The sequence below is a fragment of the Lepidochelys kempii genome, chromosome 2 (assembly GCF_965140285.1).
Source record: "Lepidochelys kempii isolate rLepKem1 chromosome 2, rLepKem1.hap1, whole genome shotgun sequence".
Classification (NCBI taxonomy): Eukaryota; Metazoa; Chordata; order Testudines; family Cheloniidae; genus Lepidochelys; species Lepidochelys kempii.
The window spans coordinates 126,688,191-126,713,238 of record NC_136381.1 but is presented as its reverse complement, the minus strand read 5'-3'; positions in this window follow the sequence as shown (position 1 = coordinate 126,713,238).

Sequence of the window (25,048 nt, the reverse complement as noted above, 5' to 3'; positions counted from 1 at the left end):
TTGCTGTTGAGTTTCTTGATAGTACACAGGATCGTCTGCTGCATCTGTTACTCCTTCTTGACTACTGTCCTCATTTTCAGGTATTGGCATTGAAATATCACCTTTTGCAGTTGAGGAATGTTCATTATCTGTAGCATAGTTTGTTGGGTAAGGTGTGTTTTCCAGTGGTTTGAGAAATGAAGTTACTTGCTTTGGGCTTTTAGCTGCTGCTTCACTCAGTTGTTTTTGCCATCTCTTGTTTGCAGCACTTTCAAATCTCCTCATCATAGTGATCTATCTGGTCAATATGTAGCCTATCCACAATTGAAATATTCTGCTGTAAATAAGTAGCTTATCTACACTTGAAATATTATACTGTAAACATGTACACAAATGCTGAAAAGACTTAAAACGAAGGAATACTAATTAAGAACACAAAATGAAATAGTCAAATAGGTTATTATTCTTATCACTGAATCAAAACTCAAGCACACAAGGTATAATGTAACAGGCTGAGCTGTAGACAAAGGGATGACATATATATAGTAAACACAGATACAGACAGAGGGCTAATGTCCAAAAATTTCAAACATGTGTCCTCACAAAACTCACTCTACAAGATTGTCCTTACAAATTTTCACCTTGAGTCTGGGCCTATAGACTGTGAAAACCTGTGATGGCCGAGCTACCAAGCTAGGGCTCAACCAACCAACAAACCAGTCACCTCTTTTAGCTACCATATGAAGATAATAATGAGCAATTCTCACACAAATAATTCCTTAGTCACTAAATGTAATCATTCTCTACCTTTCAACAGGCACTTGATCCAGCACTAGCCACTAATAGTGGTTTGTTTGTATAATCAGCTGATCTGAGAGCACATGTTCATCATGGTCTAATCTTGTGCCATTAGAACCGATATGTTTTCAGTAATATTTATGAACATTTTAAAAGTTAAAAAAATGGCTTGTGGGTAACTTTATTGGATTTTGTCTGTAACAAACTGTAACACCCATATATAATATCCTGGGGTTTGACTTTTAGACTACCATTAGCCAGATGTCCTGGTATAAATGAGGGCACAACTTGGACCCCAATTTAGAAATTAGGACTCAATCTTGCACGTAGTGAGCACTCTGACCCAACAAGTAAGCATATATTTAAATTTAAGCTTTTGAGTTGACTTCAATGGGACTACAAGCACACTGAACTTTAAACATCTGGTTAAGTGTTTTGCTGGATTGGGGCCAGAGTAAGCAGCACCTTAAAGATCAAGCCTCTTGAGAGCACCTTTTCTTTGTGTTTTGTGGGTTGACCTTATCAGTCAAGCTCTTTGCTGCAGATACAACATTCTCACGTTCAGATAACTCAAACAAATGGAATTATTTATATTAGATTTTCCAAAGTTGAATGCTTCATGTTGTTATTTAATATTGTTGGTGTGTGGGTGTATATATGTTTTTATCTCTTCCCTCATTTGCTAATACCAATTTGACAGCAATGGCCCACCTTAACCAACCTTATTAAACTAAAGGAAGTGGTTTCCTTAGCAACAGGATCCATGTAAAATCTCTCAGAACACCTGTTCTTTCCACTCTCATTTCATTCAACTAAGCAGTGTACCTTTAGAAAATGGGACATCAACTTTAATATCTAAATCCAAGTATTCAAGGGAATTATGGCAAGGAGACATGGTTAAATTGAAAGACCCATATTACCCAAAGACTGACAAGTACTGCATGTATTTGACCCATTTCTAGATATTAGCAATTAACATCTTACCAACAAAGCCTATATTTTCAAAGTATATCGCAATGAAATCTTTGGCAGTCAATGACATTGTTTAAACTTGAAAAATCCAGCTAGGTACAGCAAGCATTTTCTGAGTGTGAAATGAGAGCACATTACTGACACTGCAGCTCCATTGTCACCCTTAGGCTTTCTAGTCAGCCAGAATTCATAATTCATGACGGATAGTAATATAAAAGGGCAATATGACCAAGTGCTTGACAAAATTACTGTCAACTTTTCGTTTATAAATTTTTAAAATTATATATTTTCTTGATTGGTTCAGCTCACTCTAAAAAATACTGCAGAGAAAATGGTTAAGATTATTTTTAGGGGTTATTTTTAAACCTGTTAGTAAATTGAGGTTGGTGTGTTATGTCTATCAAAAGTAGTCTTACTGCGTGCATCTGATGAAGTGAGCTGTAGCTCATGAAAGCTTATGCGCCAATCAATTTGTTAGTCTCTAAGGTGCCACAAGTACTCCTTTTCTTTTTGTGGATACAGACTAACATGGCTGCTACTCTGAAACCTAGCCTTAAAGTACACTATCATTACTGGAAGTCTCTATGGTACTATGTTTTGGCTCCTTTTATACCTCAGGCTCTGTTATTACTATCCTCTTTATAATATTCTAAAGTGTTCCAAGTAACGTGTTTGGATGCCTACACTAGTACTATTAACATAGTAGAGTCCATTGTTAAATACAAGTGGGAGTTATTCAGCCTTTCCCTGATGATACAAATTTAGGGAATTTTCATACACACATCACAATTTATTACTCAGCATTGCCCTGAATCAACAAAGAAACATGTGTGTTTGTGTGTGTGTGTGTGTGTCTATATATAACTATAACTTCTTTGCTGATTCAGAGCAATGCTGAGTAATAAATAATGTGTGTATTCCAGAGGTGCTAGATAAACCCCATTATAATTAAATTTTATGGGTTTGTGCAACTTGAAATGCAGGCATTTGTTTTGCTGAATCAGCCTCTCCGTGTTGCCACATGCACTTTACTTATTACTGAGAAGGGAGAGAATGAAATATGCTGTGTACCTCATTCTAGGAATAGCAGGCACACTATGTTGCTGTTCTCTAATCAAAATGGGGTCTTCTGCAGACATCAGCAGCATGTTTTGCTCATGGTGATTTGGATACCACTGCTTATCGTAAAGACTATGTATAGTTGGATAGCTCTTGGTCACATGCAGATAATTATTTAATTGATAGCCAAGTGTTGGTATGGGAAGTCACCAACTTCTCAATATATCCTGTTTAAAAGAGAAGTTTAGAGACTGAGCTATGATTAGCATAGAGGATATCATTATTGGTGGTGGCAAATGCTTACCAACTTGAGTCATCCGAAAGCTGGTGGGCCTCCATGATCTCTTATTGCTGGCAACATGCCTCTCAAAAACTGTTGTGAATCATCCTATACCAACACCAGTTAGAAAAACCTACTGCTTTTGACTACAGCATTTACAAAATATGCCCTGTTCTGAGGCAAAGAAATAGAAAATCCTCATGAAAAGTCACTGAGGAATCTGTCACATGTTGGTGACATTCAGGCATTATTAGATCTCTTAAAGACTCCAAATTATTTCCTCATGCCCTCTATTTTTGACACCAGTAATCATAGAATTATAGGACTGGAAGGGGCCTCGAGAGGTCATCTAGTCCAGTCCCCTGTACTCATGGCAGGACTAAGTATTATTTAGACCATCCCTGATGGGTGTTTGGCTAGCCTGCTCTTTAAAATCTCCAATGATGGAGATTCCACTATCTCCCAAAGCAATTTATTCCTGTGCTTAAACACCCTGACAGTTAGGAAGTTTTTCCTAAAGTCCAACCTAAACTTCCCTTGCTGCAATTTAAGCCCATTGCTTCTTGTCCTATCCTCAGCAGTTAAGAAGAACAGTGTTTCTCCATCCTCCTTATAAGAGCCTTTTATGTACTTGAAAACTGTTATCGTGTCCCTTCTCGGTCTTCTCTTCTCCAGACTAAACAAACCCATTTTTTTTCCAATCTTCCCTCATAGGTCATGTTTTCCAGACCTTTAATCATTTTTGTTCCTATTCTCTGGACTTTATGCAATTTCCTCACATCTTTCCTGAAATGTGGCACCCAGAACTGGACACAATACTTCAGTTGAGGCCTAATCAGCGTAGAATAGAGAGTAGAAGAATTACTTCTTGTGTCTTGCTTACAACACTCCTTCTAATGCATCACAGAATGATGTTTCCATTTTTTGCAACAGTGTTCCACTGTTGACTCATATTTAGCTTGTGGTCCAGTATCTCCCCCAGATCCCTTTCCACAGTACTCCTTCCTAGGCAGTCATTTCCCATTTTGTATGTGTGCAACTGATCCTTCCTTCCTAAGGGGACTACTTTGTATTTGTCCTTATTGAATTTCATCCTATTTACTTCAGACCATTTCTCCAGTTTGTCCAGATCATTTTGAATTATAATCCTATCCCCCAAAGTACTTGCAAACCCTCCCAGCTTGCTATCATCCGCAAACTTTATAAGTGTTCTCTCTATGCCATTATCTAAATCATTGATGAAGATATTGAACAGAACTGAACCCAGAACTGATCCCTCCAGGACCCCACTCATTATGCCCTGCCAGCATGACTGTGAACCACTGATAACTACTCTCTGGGAATGGTTTTCCAATCAGTTATGCACCGACTTTACTGTAGCTCCATCTAGGTTGCATTCCCCTAGTTTATTTATGAGAAGGTCATGAAAGACTGGATCAAAAGCTTTACTAAAGTCAAGATATACCTCATCTACCGCTTCCCCCCATCCACAAGGCTTGTTAGCCTTCTTTGACAGGCTATCAGGGTATCAGGTTGGTTTCACACGATTTGTTCTTGACAAATCCATGCTGACTGTTAATTATCACCTTATCTTCTAAATGTTACCAATGATACTGCCAAGAATGACCTTGAGTGGATCACTGCAGACTACGTGGCTCTGGGAAGAAGGATAAAGGAGTTTGAGGGGCATGTGGTGTTCTCATCCATCCTCCCGTGGAAGGAAAAGGCATGGGCAGAGACTATCGAATCATGGAAGTTAAGAAATGGCTACGCAGGTCGGGTTGGAGAGAAGGCTTTGGATTCTTTGATCATAGGATGGTGTTCCAAGAAGGAGGAGTGCTAGTCAGAGATAAGCTCCACCTAACGAAGAGAGGGAAGAGGATCTTTGCAAGCAGGCTGGCTAACCTAGTGAGGAGGGCTTTAAACTAGGTTCACTAGGGGAAGGAGACCAAAGCCCTGAGATAGGTGCAGAATTGGGATACCAGGAGGAAGCACAAGCAGGAAAGCGCAAGAGGGGAGGGCTCCTACCTCACACTGAGAAAGTGGGATGATCAGCGTGTTATCTTAAGTACCTATACACAAATGGATGAAGCCTGGGAAACAAGCCACGAGAACTGGAAGTCCTGCCACAGTCAAGAAATTATGATGTGATTGGAATAACAGAGACTTGGTGGGATAACTCACATGACTTGAGTACTGTCATGGATGGATATAAACTGTTCAGGAAGGACAGGCAGGGCACAAAAGGTGAGGGGGTTGCATTGTATGTAAGGGAGCAGTATGACTGCTCAGAGCTCCGGTATGAAATTGCAGAAAAACCTGAGAGTCTCTGGATTAAGTTTAGAAGTGTGAGCAACAGGTGTGATGTTGTGGTGGGAGTCTGCTATAGACCACCAGACCAGGGGGATAAGGTGAATGAGGTTTTCTTCTGACAACTAACAGAAGTTACTAGATCGCAGGCCCTAGTTCTCATGGGAGACTTAAATCACCCTGATAGCTGCTGGGAGAGCAATACAGCAGTGCACAGACAATTCAGGAAGTTTTTGGAAAGTGCAGGGGACAATTTCCTGGTGCAAGTGCTGGAGGAACCAACTAGAGCTCTTCTTGACCTGCTGCTCACAAACTGGGAAAAGTGGAGGGGAACCTGGGAGCCAGTGACCATGAGATGGTCAAGTTCAGGATCCTGACACAAGGAAGAAAGGAGAACAGCAGAATACGGACCCTGGACTTCAGAAAAGCAGACTTTGACTCCCTCAGGGAACTGATAAGCAGGATCTCCTGGGAGAATAACATGAGGGGGAAAGGAGTCCAGGAAATCTGGCTGTATTTTAAAGAATCCTTATTGAGGTTACAGGAACAAACCATCCTGATGTGTAGAAAGAATAATAAATATGGCAGGCAACCAGATTGGCTTAACAGTGAAATCCTTGCTGATCTGAAACACGAAAAAGAAGCTTACAAGAAGTGGAAGATTGGACAATGACCAGAGAGGAGTACAAAAATATTGCTCAGGCATGCAGGAGTGAAATCAGGAAGGCCAAATCACACTTGGAGTTTCAGCTAGCAAGAGATGTTAAGAGTAACAAGAAGGGTTTCTTCAGGTATGTTAGCAAGAAGAAGAAAGTCAAGGAAAGTGTGCGCTCCTTACTGAATGAGGGAGGCAACTTAGTGACAGAGGATGTGGAAAAAGCTAATGTACTCAATGCTTTTTTTGCCTCTGTCTTCATGAACAAGGTCAGTTCCCAGACTACTACACTGGGCAGCACAGCATGGGGAGGAGGTGACCAGCCCTCTGTGGAGAAAAAAGTGGTTAGGGACTATTTAGAAAAGCTGGATGAGCACAAATCCATGGGGCGGATGCGCTGCATCGGAGAGTGCTAAAGGAGTTGGCGGATGTGATTGAAGAGCCATTGGCCATTATCTTTGAAAACTCATGGCGATTGGGGGAGGTCCTGGACGACTGGAAAAAATCTAATGTAATGCCCATTTCTAAAAAAGGGAAGAAGGAGGATCCGGGGAACTACAGGCCAGTCAGCCTCACCTCAGTCCCTGGAAAAATCATGGAGCAGGTCCTCAAGGAATCAATTCTGAAGCACTTAGAGGAGAGGAAAGTGATCAGGAACAGTCAGCATGGATTCACCAAGGGCAAGTCATGCCTGACTAATCTAATTTCCTTCTATGATGAGATTACTGCCTGTGCGGATGAGGGGAAAGCAGTGGACGTGTTGTTCCTTGATTTTAGCAAAGCTTTTGATACAGTCTCCCACAGTATTCTTGCCAGAAAGTTAAAGAAGTATGGGCTGGATGAATGGACTATAAGGTGGATAGAAAGCTGGCTAGATAGTCAGGCTTAAAGGGTAGTGATCAATGGCTCCATGTCTAGTTGGCAGCTGGTATCAAGCGGAGTGTCCCAAGGGTAGGTCCTGGGGCCGGTTTTGTTCAATATCTTCATTAATGATCTGGAGGATGGTGTGGATTGTACCCTCAGCAAGTTTGCAGATGACACTAAACTGGAAGGAGTGGTAGATACACTGGAGGGTAGGAATAGAGTACAGAGGGACCTAGACAAATTAGAGGATTGGGCCAAAAGAAATCTGATGAGGTTCAACAAGGACAAGTGCAGAATCCTGAAACTAGGAAGGAAGAATCCCATGCACTGCTATAGACTAGAGACCAAATGGCAAGGCAGCAGTTCTGCAGAAAAGGACCTAGGGGTTACAGTGGATGAGAACCTGCATATGAGTCAACAGTGTGCCCTTGTTGCCAAGAAGGCTAACGGCATTTTGGGCTGTATAATTAGGGGCACTGCCAGCAGATCGAGGGACATGATCGTTCCCCTCTATTCGACATTGGTGAGGCCTCATCTGGAATATTGTGTCCAGTTTTGGGCCCCACACTAGAAGAAGGATGTGGAAGAATTGGAAAGCTTCCAGCGGAGGGCAACAAAAATGATCAGGGGCTGGGGCACATGACTTATGAGGAGAGGCTGAGGGAACTGGGATTGTTTAGTCTGGGGAAGAGAAGAATGAGGGGGGATTTGATAGCTGCTTTCAACTACTTGAAAGGGGGTTCCAAAGAGGATGGATCTAGACTGTTCTCAGTAGTAGCAGATGACAGAACAAGGAGTAATGGTCTCAAGTTGCAGTGGGAGAGGTTTAGGTTGGATATTAGGAAAAACTTTTTCACTAGGAGTGTGGTGGAGCACTGGAATGCGTTACCTAAGGAGGTGGTGGTATCTCCTTCCTTTGAGGTTTTTAAGGCCCGGCTTGACAAAGCCCTGGCTGGAATGATTTAGTTGGGGATTGGTCCTGCTTTGAGCAGCGGGTTAGACTAGATGACCTCCTGAGGTCCCTTCCAACCCTGATATTCTATGATTCTATGTTTGCAAATTGATTGCTTAATTATTTGCTCCATTACCTTTCCAGATACAGAAGTTCAGCTTACTGATCTGTAATTCCCCGGGTTGCCCTTATTTCCCTTTTTATAGATTGGCACTATATTTGCCTTTTTCCAGTCTTCTGGAATCTCTCCCATTTTCCAGATAATTGCTATGGCTCAGATTTCTCCTCACTCAGCTCCTTGAGTAATCTAAGATGCATTTCATCAGGCCTAGCGCTCTTTCAGCACTCTAAAGTGGCAGTGTAGATAGTGCTACCGCAGTGGGAGCTGTGCTGGTAGCTATTCCTCTCACAGAGGTGGTTTTTAACAGAGCTCTCACAGGGCTGGAGCCAGAACTACACAGCCACATTAGAGAGCTGCCACGGCAGTGCTTTAACATCAGCTGTGTAGACTTACCCTAAGACATACCTTATTTTCACTGGCATTCACAGAAACAAAGAAGTCGTTAAGCACCTCTCCCATTTCCACATTTTCTGTTATTGCTTTTTCCCCCTCATTGAGTAACGGGCCTACCTTGGTCTTGGTCTTCCTAGTAGTTTTCTCCACCTTCTGAAATAATACTACTAATAAAAAAGGTCTCCAATAGATTCCAAGAACTTGTTAGATAATCTGTGCCCTGGTGTGTTATTTTCCCAAAGTTCCCATTTGTTCTTTTGGTAATGTCCCCCTAGAATTATTAGGCTCAGAAATAAAAGTCTTAACCAACACTAAGGTAACGGGAATAAACTGGAGATGGATCCCCAACTCTCTGCAAATTATGGGACTCGATAGATTCTGTGACTGATTAAAATCCAGTCTCAGTCCATTCAGTCTTGGTGTTTCTTTCATATGTGTGAATTTTCTATCATACTTCTCATTTCTTGCAATAGTTTTTGGGTGAAAAAAATGTTAAAAGTAGGGAACATTGTTGAGATACTGTTCTGAGAGAATGAGGCACTTTTTGCCTCTAAGCAGAGTTTTTCAGTAAGTTATAGACTACCCTAACCAGCAATTGACATGCTCAGAGAAAATACTCAGTGACAGAGAAGCCAGGCACAGAATATCAAAAACCAGACACAGCTGCATTCTCATTTACCAAAAAATGTAAAGGCTCTTACCTTGCAGTTTACACTCTGTTACCATTCAGTAATTCTGCAATGGCAGGTATGTGAATCTCAGTAGATATTTCCTTCCCCTCTGCCGATGTCAAAAGTGCAACCTTTTTCTTTACCATTTTTTTTTTTTGCACCTGAATGTAATCCAAATACAAAATTACCTTTTATAAACCATAATATGAACCTTATAAGATTTCAGATTCAAACCTATATATGATCATTATGCTTAAATACCAAAGTGTAGCCAAAATGCTCTAGGTTATTAACTTAATTTTTTAATAGTCTCACAAACAGGCTTTATAATTTGCCTGGGAAAGGAATCATGTTTACTTGAAGAGTACATATGAGAATTTCTTATCTACAACGTGGTTGTTTTCTTCGGGTGTAAAGTACACCTATGCCAGACCAATATAGGGTGCGTTCCAGGTATAAGAATGGAACAGGAAAAATATATAGAAAATTATCATGGAGCCAAAGCTTTTTAGTTATCTGAAACTCATTAGGAATCTCAAAATAATTAATGACAGGATAAAGCTGTGCAGTTAGAAGAAAATGCCACCAGTTATACTGTAGATAAAACTTAAATCAGAATACCACTGATAGCTTTTATAATACAAAATTAAAGGTTATCTGTTGGTTAAAATCATTTCCAGTGACTGTATCCAACATCATATATTTTTGGAAGACTTAGCATGCATGTTAACTTGTATAACTATGAAGCATGCTCCCGGGATGCCTTGCATTTATGTCAAGCTTTATTGTGGGAAGACCCCTCCCTGCTTAAAGTGCAGGCTGGTGGTTGTTTGGCTATGCCGAAAGAATGACAGGAGACATTAGATATGGGTTTAATCAGGCCACAACTCTGTTATTAGATAGATGTCTGGGACTAACCCTGCAGATAAAATGTGCAGTGCAGGTGCAAAATGTATGCCCCTCTAGCTGATCCACTGTCAGGACCCTCCAATTCCAGCCAATTTTGTGGCAGCAGCTTCCACCATTTCCCCCCCTTTTCATCCAGGTCCCTTCAGCAATTCCCTTACCAGAACCTTAACAATTCCAGCCAATTGTTTGTTTGTCTGTTTGTTTGTTTGTTTGTTTTTGGGGGGGGGCTTCCACAGCTCCCCCCATTTATCCAGGTCCCTCCAGCAATTCCCTTGCTGGGACCTTACCAATTCCAGCCAATTCGGGGGGGCTTCTACCAGCTCCCCCACCCTTTTCATCCAGGTACCTCCAGTAATTTCCTTGCTGGGACCTTACGGACCGCCCCTCCTCCTCCCTTGTAGGAGGTGTTTAGGTGGACTATAATAATGGTGGTGGGGGTTGGTTCCCTGCTGTACCAATCAGAGGAGTTCCCATCTGCCCCCGGCTTGCTCAATTACAAAGCACCACGCCTTAATTCCTTTTTCAAGCCATTTTTCCATTCTTTTGTGCCTTAATTTATGGAATACCTGCACTGAACATCCATTATTCACTTGAATAAAGAGTTGTGACATATGGCCTACCGCCTGTCATGCTCTGCATGAACAGAGTCCACCCGAACCTGCTGCGAGGAAGGAGACCCCCCACACACACAAACACACTGCACCTGTCCTATATGAAAAATTCTTTCCCACCCCCCCTTTTCAGGGCAGCTAGCGTAATGCCCACTGCAGATATAGCTAAACACCTGGCATATTTGTGACCTCAATAGGGAGGGAGGGTGGATGCTGCCCAGCCTGTTCTCACTGAATGAGGGCAGGGGCCAGGCCCAGGCTGACCTTTTGAAACCCCTCATTCCTAGGTAGTGAGTCATCAACCACGCTGACTGCTCTTCTAGCAGTTATACGTCTCCCCTCCTCCCCCAAGCCAGAAAGCATTGCCCTCTTCTCCTGGCCAGCCAGACCATTACTAGGAGTTAAATTGTCCCAGCCTTTGTTCTTTCTATGTACATGTCAGGAGTAAGCAGTATTTTCTGTTAAAATAATGTTATCTATGAATTGTTCCGAGGTCCTTTAGTACAGAACAGTTAATGTTACTGCAGCCCAATGCTATTTGTACTCTTTGGTCTACTAACACTTGGAAAGTTATTGTGCATGGTCTTTGTACCTTGAAAGATGTCTCTGTACATTGAAAAACTGATATAAAACTAGATAAGGAGTTAATATTTTGGAATAGATACAGTTAATGTGAGCTGTGACTGCTGCAAGACTGCTCCCCAGAGACTGGTAATGCATAAACCTCTCTGTGCTGATCTTTCTATGTTTAATAAACCAGTTGATCTGAGTTATCTGATGTTTCATTAGTCAAAAATCTAAACCATTTCCTAACAGTGTAATCAATACTATCAGTGAAGACTATTGCGAGAAGTAAAAATTAAAAGTCAAAGAATACTGTGAGGTGGCATTTACTGCAGAGGTTTGAAAATAAAGAACAGATGGTTATCTTTATGCTGCTAAAGTTATCTATAAACTTGGATAGATATTAATTCTTTATTCCAAGTCTTGAACACAGTGGATCTCCAGGACATACTCTAAATATGAAACAAATTGATGTGTGATCTGGAGATATATACAACATCCAAGAAGACAGAAAAAATATTTCAGAGCAGTTGTCTATCAATTTTAGAAAAGAAGGACATCAGAAGATGAACCACCATGATGTATCAGGTGCAGTTTTGGCAGCCTTCACAATAAATTTATCTATTAATAGATGAGAGCCATTGAATTCTGGAAAAAAAAATCCACCACCCACTACAATATAAAGTATCTGCTAGAAATAATTGACAAACAAAACATTTGATACAACTGTTCCTGAAAATATCAGTAACATTCAGATCTGGATCTGAAATTTCTGTCTCAGACCTATCTTTAGAATGTGTATAATTTTCTTTTAATTCAAAGTAATCCAGTGTGAAATTTAAGGTGCTGTGTTGATGTAGGGTGACATATTTCTCAAAGGGAAAATGGGACCCCATGTGGAGATGGTGCCGCTCCTTGCCTGAACCTTGCCTTCCCCCCGTGCAGCTGTTGCTGCTTGCCTGAACCATGCCTGCCTGCCCGAGCAGCTGACATTGCTGCTTGCCAGATCACCATTTCCCTCCTACCCCCGCAGGGCTAGCATCCCCGGTCACCTCCCCTCAGGTTCCTTTGTGCCCTGCTAGGGGTGTATACCCCAGTTTTTTGTCAAATATGGATATTTGTCCCATTTGCTCTTGCCAACTGATCATCAGGACAGCTGAGACAGGGCTTAAAAAAGGGACTGTCCCCACCAAAATGGGACATATGGTTACCATATATTGATGTATAAAAACCTCCTTTGGGCTAAATCCTGAAAGTCCAAGCTCAGTTTTTAGTCAGTCCTCGTTCAGCAAATCATTCAGGTCAAACTCTTATCAAACATCTCAGCAAAAACTGAGTAAGGACATCAGCCTGGATCCAGAGACAGATTAGGCAATGCAATGCTGATGATTGCAATGCCTAACTTTTTGCACCTAGAATATCCTTGGAACAACACTGTGATGCACAAGGTCTGGCTTTTTGCCTATACTCCCTATAAAATGAAAGGTGAGAGATAGGCACCTAAGAATGGAATCTGTGAAAGCCAATGCACTAGGTGGGGGGCTGCCAAAGCTAGCCAATTGGAGATGCTGACAAAAGGGGTTTATCCTAAGCCCTGCTCCTCCCAGAGGCTTAGGCACCTATCTCTGCTTGCAGTCCATAGCCGGGGTCCCCTCTACTGCAATCAGGTGGCTTAAGTGCCTAAGTCATTCTTGCAAGAAATGGCAGCACTTGTGATACCACTGCTGCCTCCCTTATGGCTAGGGCCCTACCAATTTCATGGCTGTGAAAAAGGTGTCACGGACTGTGAAGTCAGCTCTCCCCTGTGAAATCTGATCTCCCGGCTGCTGGGAGCATGATGCTCCCAGCTGCTAATCTGGCCAGTCTGAGGCAGGACAGGAGTAGTCCTTCCCCTGCATCACCGCTCTTGGTGGGGAGATCAGACCCACCTCCAGAGGCAGCGCAGAAATGAGGGTAATACACCCTCACTTGTGCACTGCAGCAGCCCAGGAGCTGTTGATGAGTTGATGTACCCCCTGGAAGACCTCTGGTTGAGAACTACTGAGCTAGATCCAATTCCCCCCTCTTCCTGATGTAGAAAAAGGATTTGAGCAGAGGTCTTCACCTCTCAAGAGGGTTCTTTAACCACTGAGTTGTGGGATATTCTGATGTGGGGCTCCCTCAGTCTCTTTTGATGAATCTGTTACACTTTGGATAAATACTTAAATAGTCCTTGGGTCAGCAAGTGAGAATTAATCTGAAAACTGATGGTTAAGGCACCCACCTGGATGGTGAGAAACCACCCCCAAGGGTCCAGTCCCTCTGCTGTAGTGACTATTTAATCCAAATTGGAACACCTTCAAACAAGAGAGCTTGAGGGAGCCCCACATGGGTATATGCCAGCAATTAGAGTATTCTCCTGGGGTCAGGCAGGAAGATCTCTATTCAAATCTTTTCTCCCTATCAGGCAGAGGGGGGAATTAAATCCAGCTCTTCTACATCCCAGGCGAGCACTCTAACCACTGGGCTATAAGTGAACTGCCACCATGATTTTGAAGTCCTACAGGGACGTTGCAGTGTGTGTACCCAAAGCAGAACCTTAGGTGCCTAGTAAACTTTTATAGTCAAAAATGTATGGGCTGTGCGAGTTTAGGCACCCACTGGGTGAAGCCACAGCAGACAAGGTGTTTTGTGGATCATTGGGTTCATAAAACTGAGATTGCATCTGGGTTTAGTCATCTAAGACCCTTTGTGGATCTGGGCCTTCTAAACTTATCCAATGGTTTGGGTAATGAATACCTAAGCTACTCTCCTCCTCCTCATGAAATAGGATAATAAGTGAAAATAATTGAGGCCTTTGAGCTAACAGTTTCAAAATTTAAATATGAGGAGGCTAAGAGCAGGTTATTTTCAGTGAAGGATCATCAGATATGAAACTCAGGCCTTTTTCTACTACAACAAGAGATCCCATCTATTGATTTGTCGGGCATGCTGCACAGCTTATATGTTTTCCTAGATTTTCTAGGAGAAATTAACCATGGTGCAAAACAATTATATATAAGTCCATAGGCACCATTAAGAAGTACAGAGGGGCTTGCATAACCTTTGGGGTTCCCCCCCAGTAAGCCAGGATCAAGCTTGCTCAGGCTTTTTTCTTTCTTTCTTTCTTTCTTTCTTTCTTTTCTTTTTAATATAACTTCTCCCCCCCCCCCAGCATACCTTTTTGGGACTGGCTCTTTAAATTAGCCAAAGCTGAGCAGCTGCAGCCCTAAAGTAGGTATTTTATGCACGGCTGCTGGGTGTTGACTCTCTCTCAGCTGGTAAGTACCTACTATGTTTTCCTGTTTTATGCTATTGTGCAGATGGCATATTCTCACAGAGGTATTGAGGTTTAATTAATTAGTATGGGAAAGGACTTTTGAATCCTTTGATGAGAACAATGACTGAGCAGTGTCATAACTGGTATTAGCTTGTTATTTTATTAAAAGATCACCGATACTTACAAATGATATCAGAGCATTAATAGTTGTTCTGCTAGCAGTAATAGTGTTTATGTGTGGGATCCATGAAGATACTTAGACACCTAAACCCCAATTTGGCTCCACTGAGAGCTACAATACTCCCAATGAACCCTGTAGGTGCCTAAACATACTTGGTACCAAAGTTTGTCCAAGTAAAAGTTTTCTAGGTGCATATGTTCCTTTCTCTGGGTATGTGCACAGCTGCTTCCATCTATGTACCTGGATGTCTGTTTTCTGCCTATACCTCAAAGCAATTCACAAACCAGGGGAAAACCGGTGTTTTCCTACCTAAATCACATATGGGACCTGATCTGACAGGTGTGCTCACAGGCCTACTACAGGATTAGGTCCCATTCAGTGTTCAGCTGGAGGAGGAGTTGATTTGATGGTGGAAGTGCCTGCCTTAAAACTATTAGCCCAGTGGTTACAGAACTCTCCTGAGACGTGGGCTCTCCCTGTTCAAATCCTTTCTACCCCTCTGACAGAGGTTGGAATTGAGCCTCGGTCTCTCTCATCCCAGGTGAGAGCTGTAGCCAGTAGGCTATAAGTTGAGCATCACCACCCCCCATTTTGTGTGGGATGAGGCAGGCACCTAACTCATTCTCTCCAAAAGTGGCCTCCATGTTGAAACTGCCTGATTCCAGCTGGCAGGTTCCTGTTCATGAATCATTAAACTAACATAGGCACCTGCCTTGATTAGAGGGGCAGGGCTTAGCATATACTCCTCTGGTTAGTATTTCCCTTTGGCTAGCATAGGCAGGGAGTTGCCTAGCATTCTTAGGTGCCTATCTTTCCCCATTCATTGTACAGGGAACCTAGGCTCCTAACTTGGCTTTGTGTATCACAATGTTGTCTCTGTGATTTTCTAGGTGTTGTGATGCTTAGCAATGCAATAACTAAGTCTGTTCAAGGAACCTACCCTATGTAGTTACCACTGTTACCCCAGATTGCAAAAAGATTCAGTGAATGTTAAGAGCTTTTTTATAGTAGTTCCCAATAAAGTTCTTCCCTTTTCTAATTATAGAGAGAAATGTGGTATCTCAGACAACATTGAAAAATAACTGTTAGTAAATTCATGTAATTTAATGGTGACTATTGTATAGTTCACCAGGTTGATGGGAGCTGGGTTGTAGGATGGAACAGTAACCAAGGACGAGGTGAAACATCCTGAGAATATTCTTTGTGTGCTCTAGAAAGTGATAATTTGTGTGTTCTTCAGAGTTATGACCTAAGTATTAATTCCATTATATGACTGCATAGGGCTTGTTGTCTGATCAAAAAACTAACAAATATGTAAATTTATGGAGCAATTGGGAAGGGTAACTGAAAGAGGTTGATAACACATGGTGTCATGCTTAAAATATTTGCCTTCCAATATTCTTGGATTCAACATGCTTCTCTGAATTCTGTTTTTAACTAAAGTTCTGTGTGGTGTGATAGAGTTTTAAAGAGTGTCTGAGCTACCCTGCACAGGGATTATACATCTTGACAAGTATATAGTTTACTGCTAATTGATTTGTGTTCTTTGTGCTTCATAACTAGGGCCTCAAGCATTTCTATAATGTCTGTGTGAATGCCACAAATTGTCAGACAACACAACTACAGTAGTTACACAGACCTTTAAATTATAGTGTACAGTTTTATGAACGTTCAACAGCTAATCTATGTTAAAAAAAGTACTACACTTTTTGCAAGGACAACAAATTATTTTATGTTAATCGCTTGTACTGAAAGCTCTTCTAAATTTTAAATTGGCACTTGTAACATGAGATACAATGATTTTGTGGTATTGGATATCTATCATGTCTGAAACTGAATCCTTTCCATGCTATCAAACGTTGCTGAGGCCAAAGTCTCCACCATCTCTGTCTGTCTTGGACTGTTCTTTGCATGTCTGCTGTGGTGTTAAATCCTATAAGGTTTCCCTCTCTAAATACTGTTTGACAGGGGGATTCTTTTGGTCAGCCTCTTCTCACTGTGCTCCAGTTACCTACCAGCACATCTGCTATGGCAAATTCTCTGGCTTCATTCATAACACATATCCAAAATATTTCTATCTTATTTTTGAGATAACTTTAGAGATAAAGGAGTTGATGAACTCTGATGAATGTTTGCTACAAATTAATTCCATTTAATATCTAGTATTTTTCTGAGACATTTGCTTTTGAAGGTGTTTAGGCATCTGTCTGTACTTTTGAGTTCCAGCTTCCAAATACTTATGCTAAGGTGGAAACAACATTTGAGTTGAAAATTTGTAGTTTGGTCTTTAGTTGTAGATTTCTTTTAAAACCAAATCATATTTAAACTGCTGAATGCAGCTGCTAATTTGTGACACTATTTCCTTCTGGAAGTCCCCACTGGCTTGCAATACTTAGTATGTATTGAGATTAATTGATTTACAGGTGATGAGCTTATTCTTGTTAATTATGTAAATTAAACAATTCATTAATCCACAAACACTTGTTTTATCTCGATGGGTGCATAGTCAGAATAAAAATCTTCAAAAATGATGGGATTAAATTAATCCCCTGAGCATCTCCAGTGACTTCAGTGAAATTACCCCACGGATAAATATGTCTCTTTACGCTTAAATTCACTTACTTGGAGATTTACCATTGACTTCAGTGAGGCCAGAATTTCACCTTGGGTGCTCTAAAATATGATAAAATGTTTACTTGAGATTACATCTTTTGCCTGCTATGGAGTGAGAATCAACAAGATGTTGTCTTTAATTTTCTGGAATTTTGTTAGTCAACCTTTTTTCTATACTTTTATCACGATACTTCTGGCAAATGTTACTGATTATGATTATAAACTATTGCCTTTTATTCTAAATCATGGTGTGTTCTTTGTAGGTGAACCATGGTCAGAACTATCTTATGTTCCCTAATATTTTAGCTATTTGAAATTATTAAGTTTCTGCAGTAAGCAATAAACTTAAGAGCAGATCTGGAAGAAAACTGCAAAAAAAAAAGAGAAATGTTGTAAACTTCTGAATACAAACTGAACTGAATGCTTTGGTCCTAACTTCTTTAACTAGTTTTTTGGTGAATAATTGAATGAGCTAATTATTTTTCATGAGACTATTTGCAGCAATAGAAAATGTTTTGACTGTTTGCATGAATCCTTATAACAGAAGTTTGTGCTTATCCCTCTTAAAAGCTCTTTGTGAGGTTGGAACTCACAGAGAGAAGAAACAAGAAACAATAGTTCTCAGCTTAGGAGACCAATCAAACAATGAATACTTGAAGCAATATTTCTGTCAATTAGTTGATGAGCCTTACATATGCTAAAATATGTTCCCTTAAACCATTAATCAAATAATTACAAGAGAAGCTAAGCACAAGACAACTAATTATTATTATTGTAACATGGTAGCACCTGGGAACCCAAGTCATGAACCGGAACCCAGTTTGTTAGGCACTGTACAAACACAGAAAGGATGCCTGCTGCCCCAAAGAGTTTACAGTCTAAGTATAAAATGAGACAATAGATGGATAGAGACAGATGGTGAAGCCCAGGGAAACAAGGAGTACAGTAATCAGTGATGGAAAGGGGAAAGCATGCAAAAGGATAACCCCACATAATGACAAAGACATAGGTGCTGAAACTAGGTGGGCTGGGGGTTTGGCAGCACCCCCTGGCTTGACATGATTTCCATCATATCCAGGGTTTACATTTTGTTTCAATGGCTCTAAGCACCCCCCCACTTTACAAATTGTTCCAGCAACCCTGAACAAAGATTGCCAGAAATAAAATTAACCTGAAAGCAACAATGATGGGGAAGGGGGAATCTCTTGTCCCTCCTACTTTCTCAAGTGTAAATAATGCTACAGCAAAGACCAAAAGTTTTTAGACAGATTGTCATCTTGCATCTTAGCTACTGTCCAAGTACCAGCTTGCTTGCTTTTCTCTTCTTTCTTTCCACACCCTAGAGGGGCATTTGGGGCTCTTGAGCGTAATTAGGAAAATCATTCATATCCATAGGACCATAATCTATATCCTCCCACTCAATCATACTTGGCCCCACTGAAATCAATAGGACTGCTCACCTGTAACTAAGAGTAGATTTTCCCTGTTTAACAGTTTGTACATACAAGGTGTTTTCAAAATATGATTCAATCTGAGCAGTGCATTCAAATCACAACAAAATACAATGGCTGCTAATCTCTATCCCTCTTTGTATAGTTATTAGCAATGTTGCATCTAATAGCAAAGGATCAGATCTGCCTCAGATACATCTGGCTCTGTCTAGGACATAATAGTGAGTAGCTGTCAGAGATAGCTGAGCCATAGAGGCAGGACTGAGTGGAGGAGTTAGCCCACCTGTGTGCGACTATTATCATTTAGCAAAAAAACAACCACCCTGTTTCTGTGCTAATGTGAAAGACAGTAATGAAAAACAACGGTTCATTAGCCTTCTATCTTAAGTGCTTAATTCTCCTCCTCAATTCCTCCTAAACTGTTACTGTGAAATTCATTTACTGCGATTGAGAGAGGAAGTAACTAGATAACTCCTGTTATCTGTTTAATAGGGTACCCAGTGCAGGACTGACTGTATTGATGACTAATGTATGCTAAAATTAAACAAAAGAAAAAAACATAACATTCAGAAAAAATTCTCTGCCGGGCCATTGGGGAGGCTGCTAAATCTGTAGCTGATATGCACCTGTGTATATATATATATGCAGTTCAGCATTTTCTTGTTGGAGTCTGTTTTTGAAGCTTTCCTGTTGCAAAAATGCCACCTTTAAGTCTGTTATTGAGTGACCAGAGAGGCTGAAGTGTTTTCCTACTGGTTTTTGAATGGTATGATTCCTGATGTCAGATTTGTGTCCATTTATTCTTTTGCGTAGAGACTGTCCGGTTTGGCCAATGTACATGGCAGAGGGGCATTGCTGGCACAAGCTTCAAAAACAGACTCCAACGAGAAAATGCTGAACTGGAATTAATTTGCAAACTAGATTCCATTAATTTGGGCTTCAATAGAGACTGGGCGTGGCTGGGTCATTACACAAATTGACTCTATTTCCCCACGTTAAGTATCCTCACACCTTCTTGTCAACTGTCTGAAATGGGCCATCTTGATTATCACTACAAGTTTTTTTTTCTCCCGCTGATAATAGCTCATTTTAATTAATTAGCCTCTTAGAGTTGGTATGGCAACTTCCACCTTTTCAAGTTCTCCGTATGTGTATATATATATATATATATATATATATATATATATATATATATATATATATACACATTCAAGTTCTCTGTATGTATAGATATATATATCTTCTTACTATACGTTCCATTCTATGCATCTAATGAAGTGAGCTGTAGCCCACAAAAGCTCATGCTCAAATAAATGTGTTAGTCTCTAAGGTGCCACAAGTACTCCTGTTCATTTTTACTAGTAGCCTAGTAATGCACAAGCAGGCTGCTGCATAATGTTCACAGGGAATCATCTTATTTATGCCTGCTGTGTATCTTTTTACAGGATCAAGGCCTCCAGGAGAGAAATTAAATACACATATCCAGCTGGCCCTTTAAAAAATGCTTACCCGAGAACAGAAAACATGGCAATTGCTGTAAATCATGATTTCTTCAGGAAATCACAAATTTTCTTACACAGAATATATGGCATAAGTCTGCATCCTGTAGAGACATTTTCTCCCTCCCTGCCACCTGAGTCACCACTTCCATTTTAAGTGCTCAGCTGCAAGAGCTGGGTCAATTTCAAAGGGAGTCCTGAGAAAATAAAATCCCAGTGGCAAAAATCAAAGCCACTTGTGAGAAATTAACATTTTAAAAAATGTTTAATGGAAGGCGTTGTGGATTCTTAATATTTCACAGTAAATTTGATTAGCAGATTTGATCTCTCTGAAAGCACAGCTGGTGGGGCTATATTAAAAAAATAACAAAACAAAATATTCTTCTAACAGATGGAGAGCTGAAGAATTGATACCTGTAGGCATTTAGAAAAAAATATGCCACAGATTTCAGCATAACCCAGGGTCCTAAAATATGTCGTGTTTTGGTATTTGGGTAGGGAAAAAAAGTATCTGAAGAGATTAGTACTGGGTGAGCTACAAATGGATTTGATTTAGATAAGCACCTTGGCCAAGATTTAAAAAACATGAGTGTCTGAATTTCTTCATCCCCCACCCCTGGCTGCCGCTACTGTTTGAAGCTGGAGAAACAATGACCTACTCTGTCATTGCTTCTGGCCACAGATTCTTCTGAAGGCAGAGGAGTGGAGCTTCCAATGGGAAAGAAAGAAGTGCAGGAAATACAAAAGAACTAAAATTCAAAGATGTGTACACAGAGAGAACATTGAAAACATAATATAACATTGTTTAGGCTACAAAGCCAATCACTCAAAATTTTGGACATGTCCATATATCCTTAATGCAGCATCTGCTGTGTCCAGGGGAGCCCAGAGAGGCTTTTTATTCCCAGCTCTGTGGAGATGGGGAGATCCTGCCCTTTGGCATTCCCAGTAGTGGAAGAAAGATGAGCTTCTGGGATGTGTGGGGAGATGGTGGAGCCTGGCTCAGCTCCCTAACCTATCTTCCCCCTAACTGATAAAGCTGCTTTAGCAGCTCCAGGTCTTCCCAGTACAGTGTGTGCTGCCACTGTTGCGATGGCAGCATCGTGAACCCAGTGCTTTAGAATATTCATGTTCAGTTATTATTTTAGCAGGCTGGGGACGAATGCAAGCAAGAGGTGCAAAATGTTAAAAATCATCGAGTTGTAACTTGGTGAAACACAAATGGAATTTCATGTGACAAAGAAAAGGCACTTCACTAACCTGGGGGCTCTTTCTCTTGTGAATTTCAAAGAACTGCTACAAACAATGGCAGTGTTAGAACTTTTATAAAAAAGTCCCAAGAAACTTTTACAGTAAAAAACATTAAACAATCTAAATACACAGATCACTACCAGCTGCTCCAGTAATGCATTTAAGTATGTGCCAGATCCTCAGCATCTGTAAATTATTGTAATTCCACTGATGTCATTGAAACTATACTGATTTATACCACCTGTACTATTTATTTTAAATATAGGATAGCACTGGTTACTTTTTCATTCTAACTTTCACTTAAAAAATACAAGGTCAACAAGGAAAATATTCTTTGCTTTAAGAAGGCTGTTGAATCCATTTAAATGGGACAGTTTATATAAAATAGTGAGTTTGGAAGGACTCTTCCAAAAGACGCAATGACTTCTTAGATTGCTGAGTGACATAACTAAGGCCACAGTACAAACTGGCACTAATGAATAAGTAAATTGTAAACCCCCTTGGAGGGGGAAACACTGCATAAGTCCTAAAAACTAATATAAATATTAAATGTCAAAAGGATACAAATAGAGGTGCTAAATTGTGTCAACATTAATATTGATCTATAATAGTATGGAAGCCTTTTTAGCTATGATTTCTGTGAAATATATGTTCTGTATTGTGCATACTGATAGACTTAAAACTATTCTGGAACCCTGCTGATGTGTGGAAACACTTCATCAATGTTTTGCCCAGTTGTCAAGCATTCTGAATATCTTTTATTATTCGGCCTATTTTGGTTGCAGAAGTGAGCAACATAAGGTTGCTTCATGGTTATAAGTTTATTCCTCACATTAGTAGCTCATTTTGTCAGTTTGCTTTCTCTTCATTTGCTCACAGGGCTTACATAATAGAATTTAGTTAGTGAATCAAAAGATATTGGGGTAGATGTAGCAGTGTGACTGTTCTCTACCATGCTCGTGGTAGAAATTGACTATAAAGTCAGTGGGGCTGGCTGGCCTTTTAAGGCAAGCCAAGCTCAGCCATGCCTGTGATCTAGTAGTTTGCCCCAGATAGTCATATGGTAACCTAATGATATTCATGACTCCCAGCTGCAGGTAATCAGATAGGATTGTGATTGGTTTGGTCACAGAGACCCCCTTGGGATTGTCACCTGATGTGCTGAAATTACCTCTGAGCCCATTTTTCCTGCCAGCTTGGGACTTCCAGAACCCTGTCTTGTTGAGCCAGACACGCTAGCCTGTTGCAACACAGACTGAGGGTCTGGTTCATGCCCCCAAACCTAAAGACTTAACTGAAAACAGCTCAGCAGATTACCTGTCTCCAGCACCCAGATACCCAGCTCCCAGTAGGATCAAACCCTCAAATAAATCCATTTTACTCTGTATAAAGCTTATACAGGGTAAATTTGTAAATCGTTCACCCTCTATATCCCTGATAGAGAGATATGCACAGCTGTTTGCTCCCCCAGATATTAATCACTTTGTGTATATTAAGAAACAAAAGTGATTTTATTAAGTATAAGAAGTAGGATTTAAGTGGTTTCAAGTACTAAGAGACAGAACAAAGTAAGTCACCAAACAAACTAAAGCAAAAACATGCAAGTCTAACCCTAATACGTTCAGAAACTGATTACAGGTAATATCTCACCCTCAGCAATGTTTCAATAAGCTTATTTCACAGACCAGACTCCTTCCTAGTCTGGGCCCAATCCTTTCCCCTTGTAAAGTCCTTGTTAGTTCCAGCAGCATCCCAGGTGGTAAACAGGGGTGTTCTCATGACTGGCAGCCCCCTTTGTCCTGCTCCACCCACTTTTATAGCTTGGCATAAGGCAGGAATCTTTTGTCAGTGCTTGTCCCCACCCCCGCCTCATCAATGGAAAAGTGTAAGGATTAAGGTGGATTCCAGTATCATGTGACATGGTCATCTGTCACTGTAAAACCCCTAATCTCCATTCTTCCTGGGTTGGCCTACACATACACAGGAAGGTTTGCAGGTAAATAAACCATTTACAACCAATTGTCCTAGACAATGGGAGACATCAAGATTCTAAAAAGAAAAGGAGTACTTGTGGAACCTTAGAGACTAACCAATTTATTTGAGCATGAGCTTTCGTGAGCTACAGCTCACTTCATCGGATGCATACCGTGGAAACTGCAGCAGACATTATATACACACAGAGATCATGAAACAATACCTCCTCCCACCCCACTCTCCTGCTGGTAATAGCCCATCCAAAGTGACAACTCTCTACACAATGTGCATGATAATCAAGGTGGGCCATTTTCTGCACAAATCTAGGTTCTCTCACCCCCTCACCCCCCTCCAAAAACCACACACACAAACTCACTATCCTGCTGGTAATAGCTCATCCAAAGTGACCACTCTCCCTACAATGTGCATGATAATCAAGGTGGTCCATTTCCAGCACAAATCCAGGTTTTCTCACCCCCCCATACACACACAATCTCATTCTCCTGCTGGCAATAGCTCATCCAAACTGACCACTCTCCAAGTTTAACCAGAACATCGGGGGGGGGGGGGGGGGGGGAAGGTAGAAAAAAACAAGGGGAAATAGGCTACCTTGCATAATGACTTAGCCACTCCCAGTCTCTATTTAAGGCTAAATTAATAGTATCCAATTTGCAAATGAATTCCAATTCAGCAGTTTCTCGCTGGAGTCTGGATTTGAAGTTTTTTTTGTTTTAAGATAGCGACCTTCATGTCTGTGATTGTGTGACCAGAGAGATTGAAGTGTTCTCCGACTGGTTTATGAATGTTATAATTCTTGACATCTGATTTGTGTCCATTTATTCTTTTATGTAGAGACTGTCCAGTTTGACCAATGTAAATGGCAGAGGGGCATTGCTGGCACATGATGGCATATATCACATTGGTGGATGTGCAAGTGAACGAGCCTCTGATAGTGTGGCTGATGTTATTAGGCCCTGTGATGGTGTCCCCTGAATAGATATGTGGGCACAGTTGGCAATGGGCTTTGTTGCAAGGATAAGTTCCTGGGTTAGTGGTTCTGTTGTGTGGTATGTGGTTGTTGGTGAGTATTTGCTTCAGGTTGCGGGGCTGTCTGTAGGCAAGGACTGGCCTGTCTCCCAAGATTTGTGAGAGTGTTGGGTCATCCTTTAGGATAGGTTGTAGATCCTTAATAATGCGTTGCAGGGGTTTTAGTTGGGGGCTGAAGGTGACGGCTAGTGGCGTTCTGTTATTTTCTTTGTTAGGCCTGTCCTGTAGTAGGTGACTTCTGGGAACTCTTCTGGCTCTATCAATCTGTTTCTTCACTTCCGCAGGTGGGTATTGTAGTTGTAAGAAAGCTTGACAGAGATCTTGTAGGTGTTTGTCTCTGTCTGAGGGGTTGAAGCAAATGCGGTTGTATCGCAGAGCTTGGCTGTAGACGATGGATCATGTGGTGTGGTCAGGGTGAAAGCTGGAGGCATGTAGGTAGGAATAGCGGTCAGTAGGTTTCCGGTATAGGGTGGTGTTTATGTGACTATCGTTTATTAGCACTGTAGTGTCCAGGAAGTGGATCTCTTGTGTGGACTGGACCAGGCTGAGGTTAATGGTGGGATGGAAGTTGTTGAAATCATGGTGGAATTCCTCAA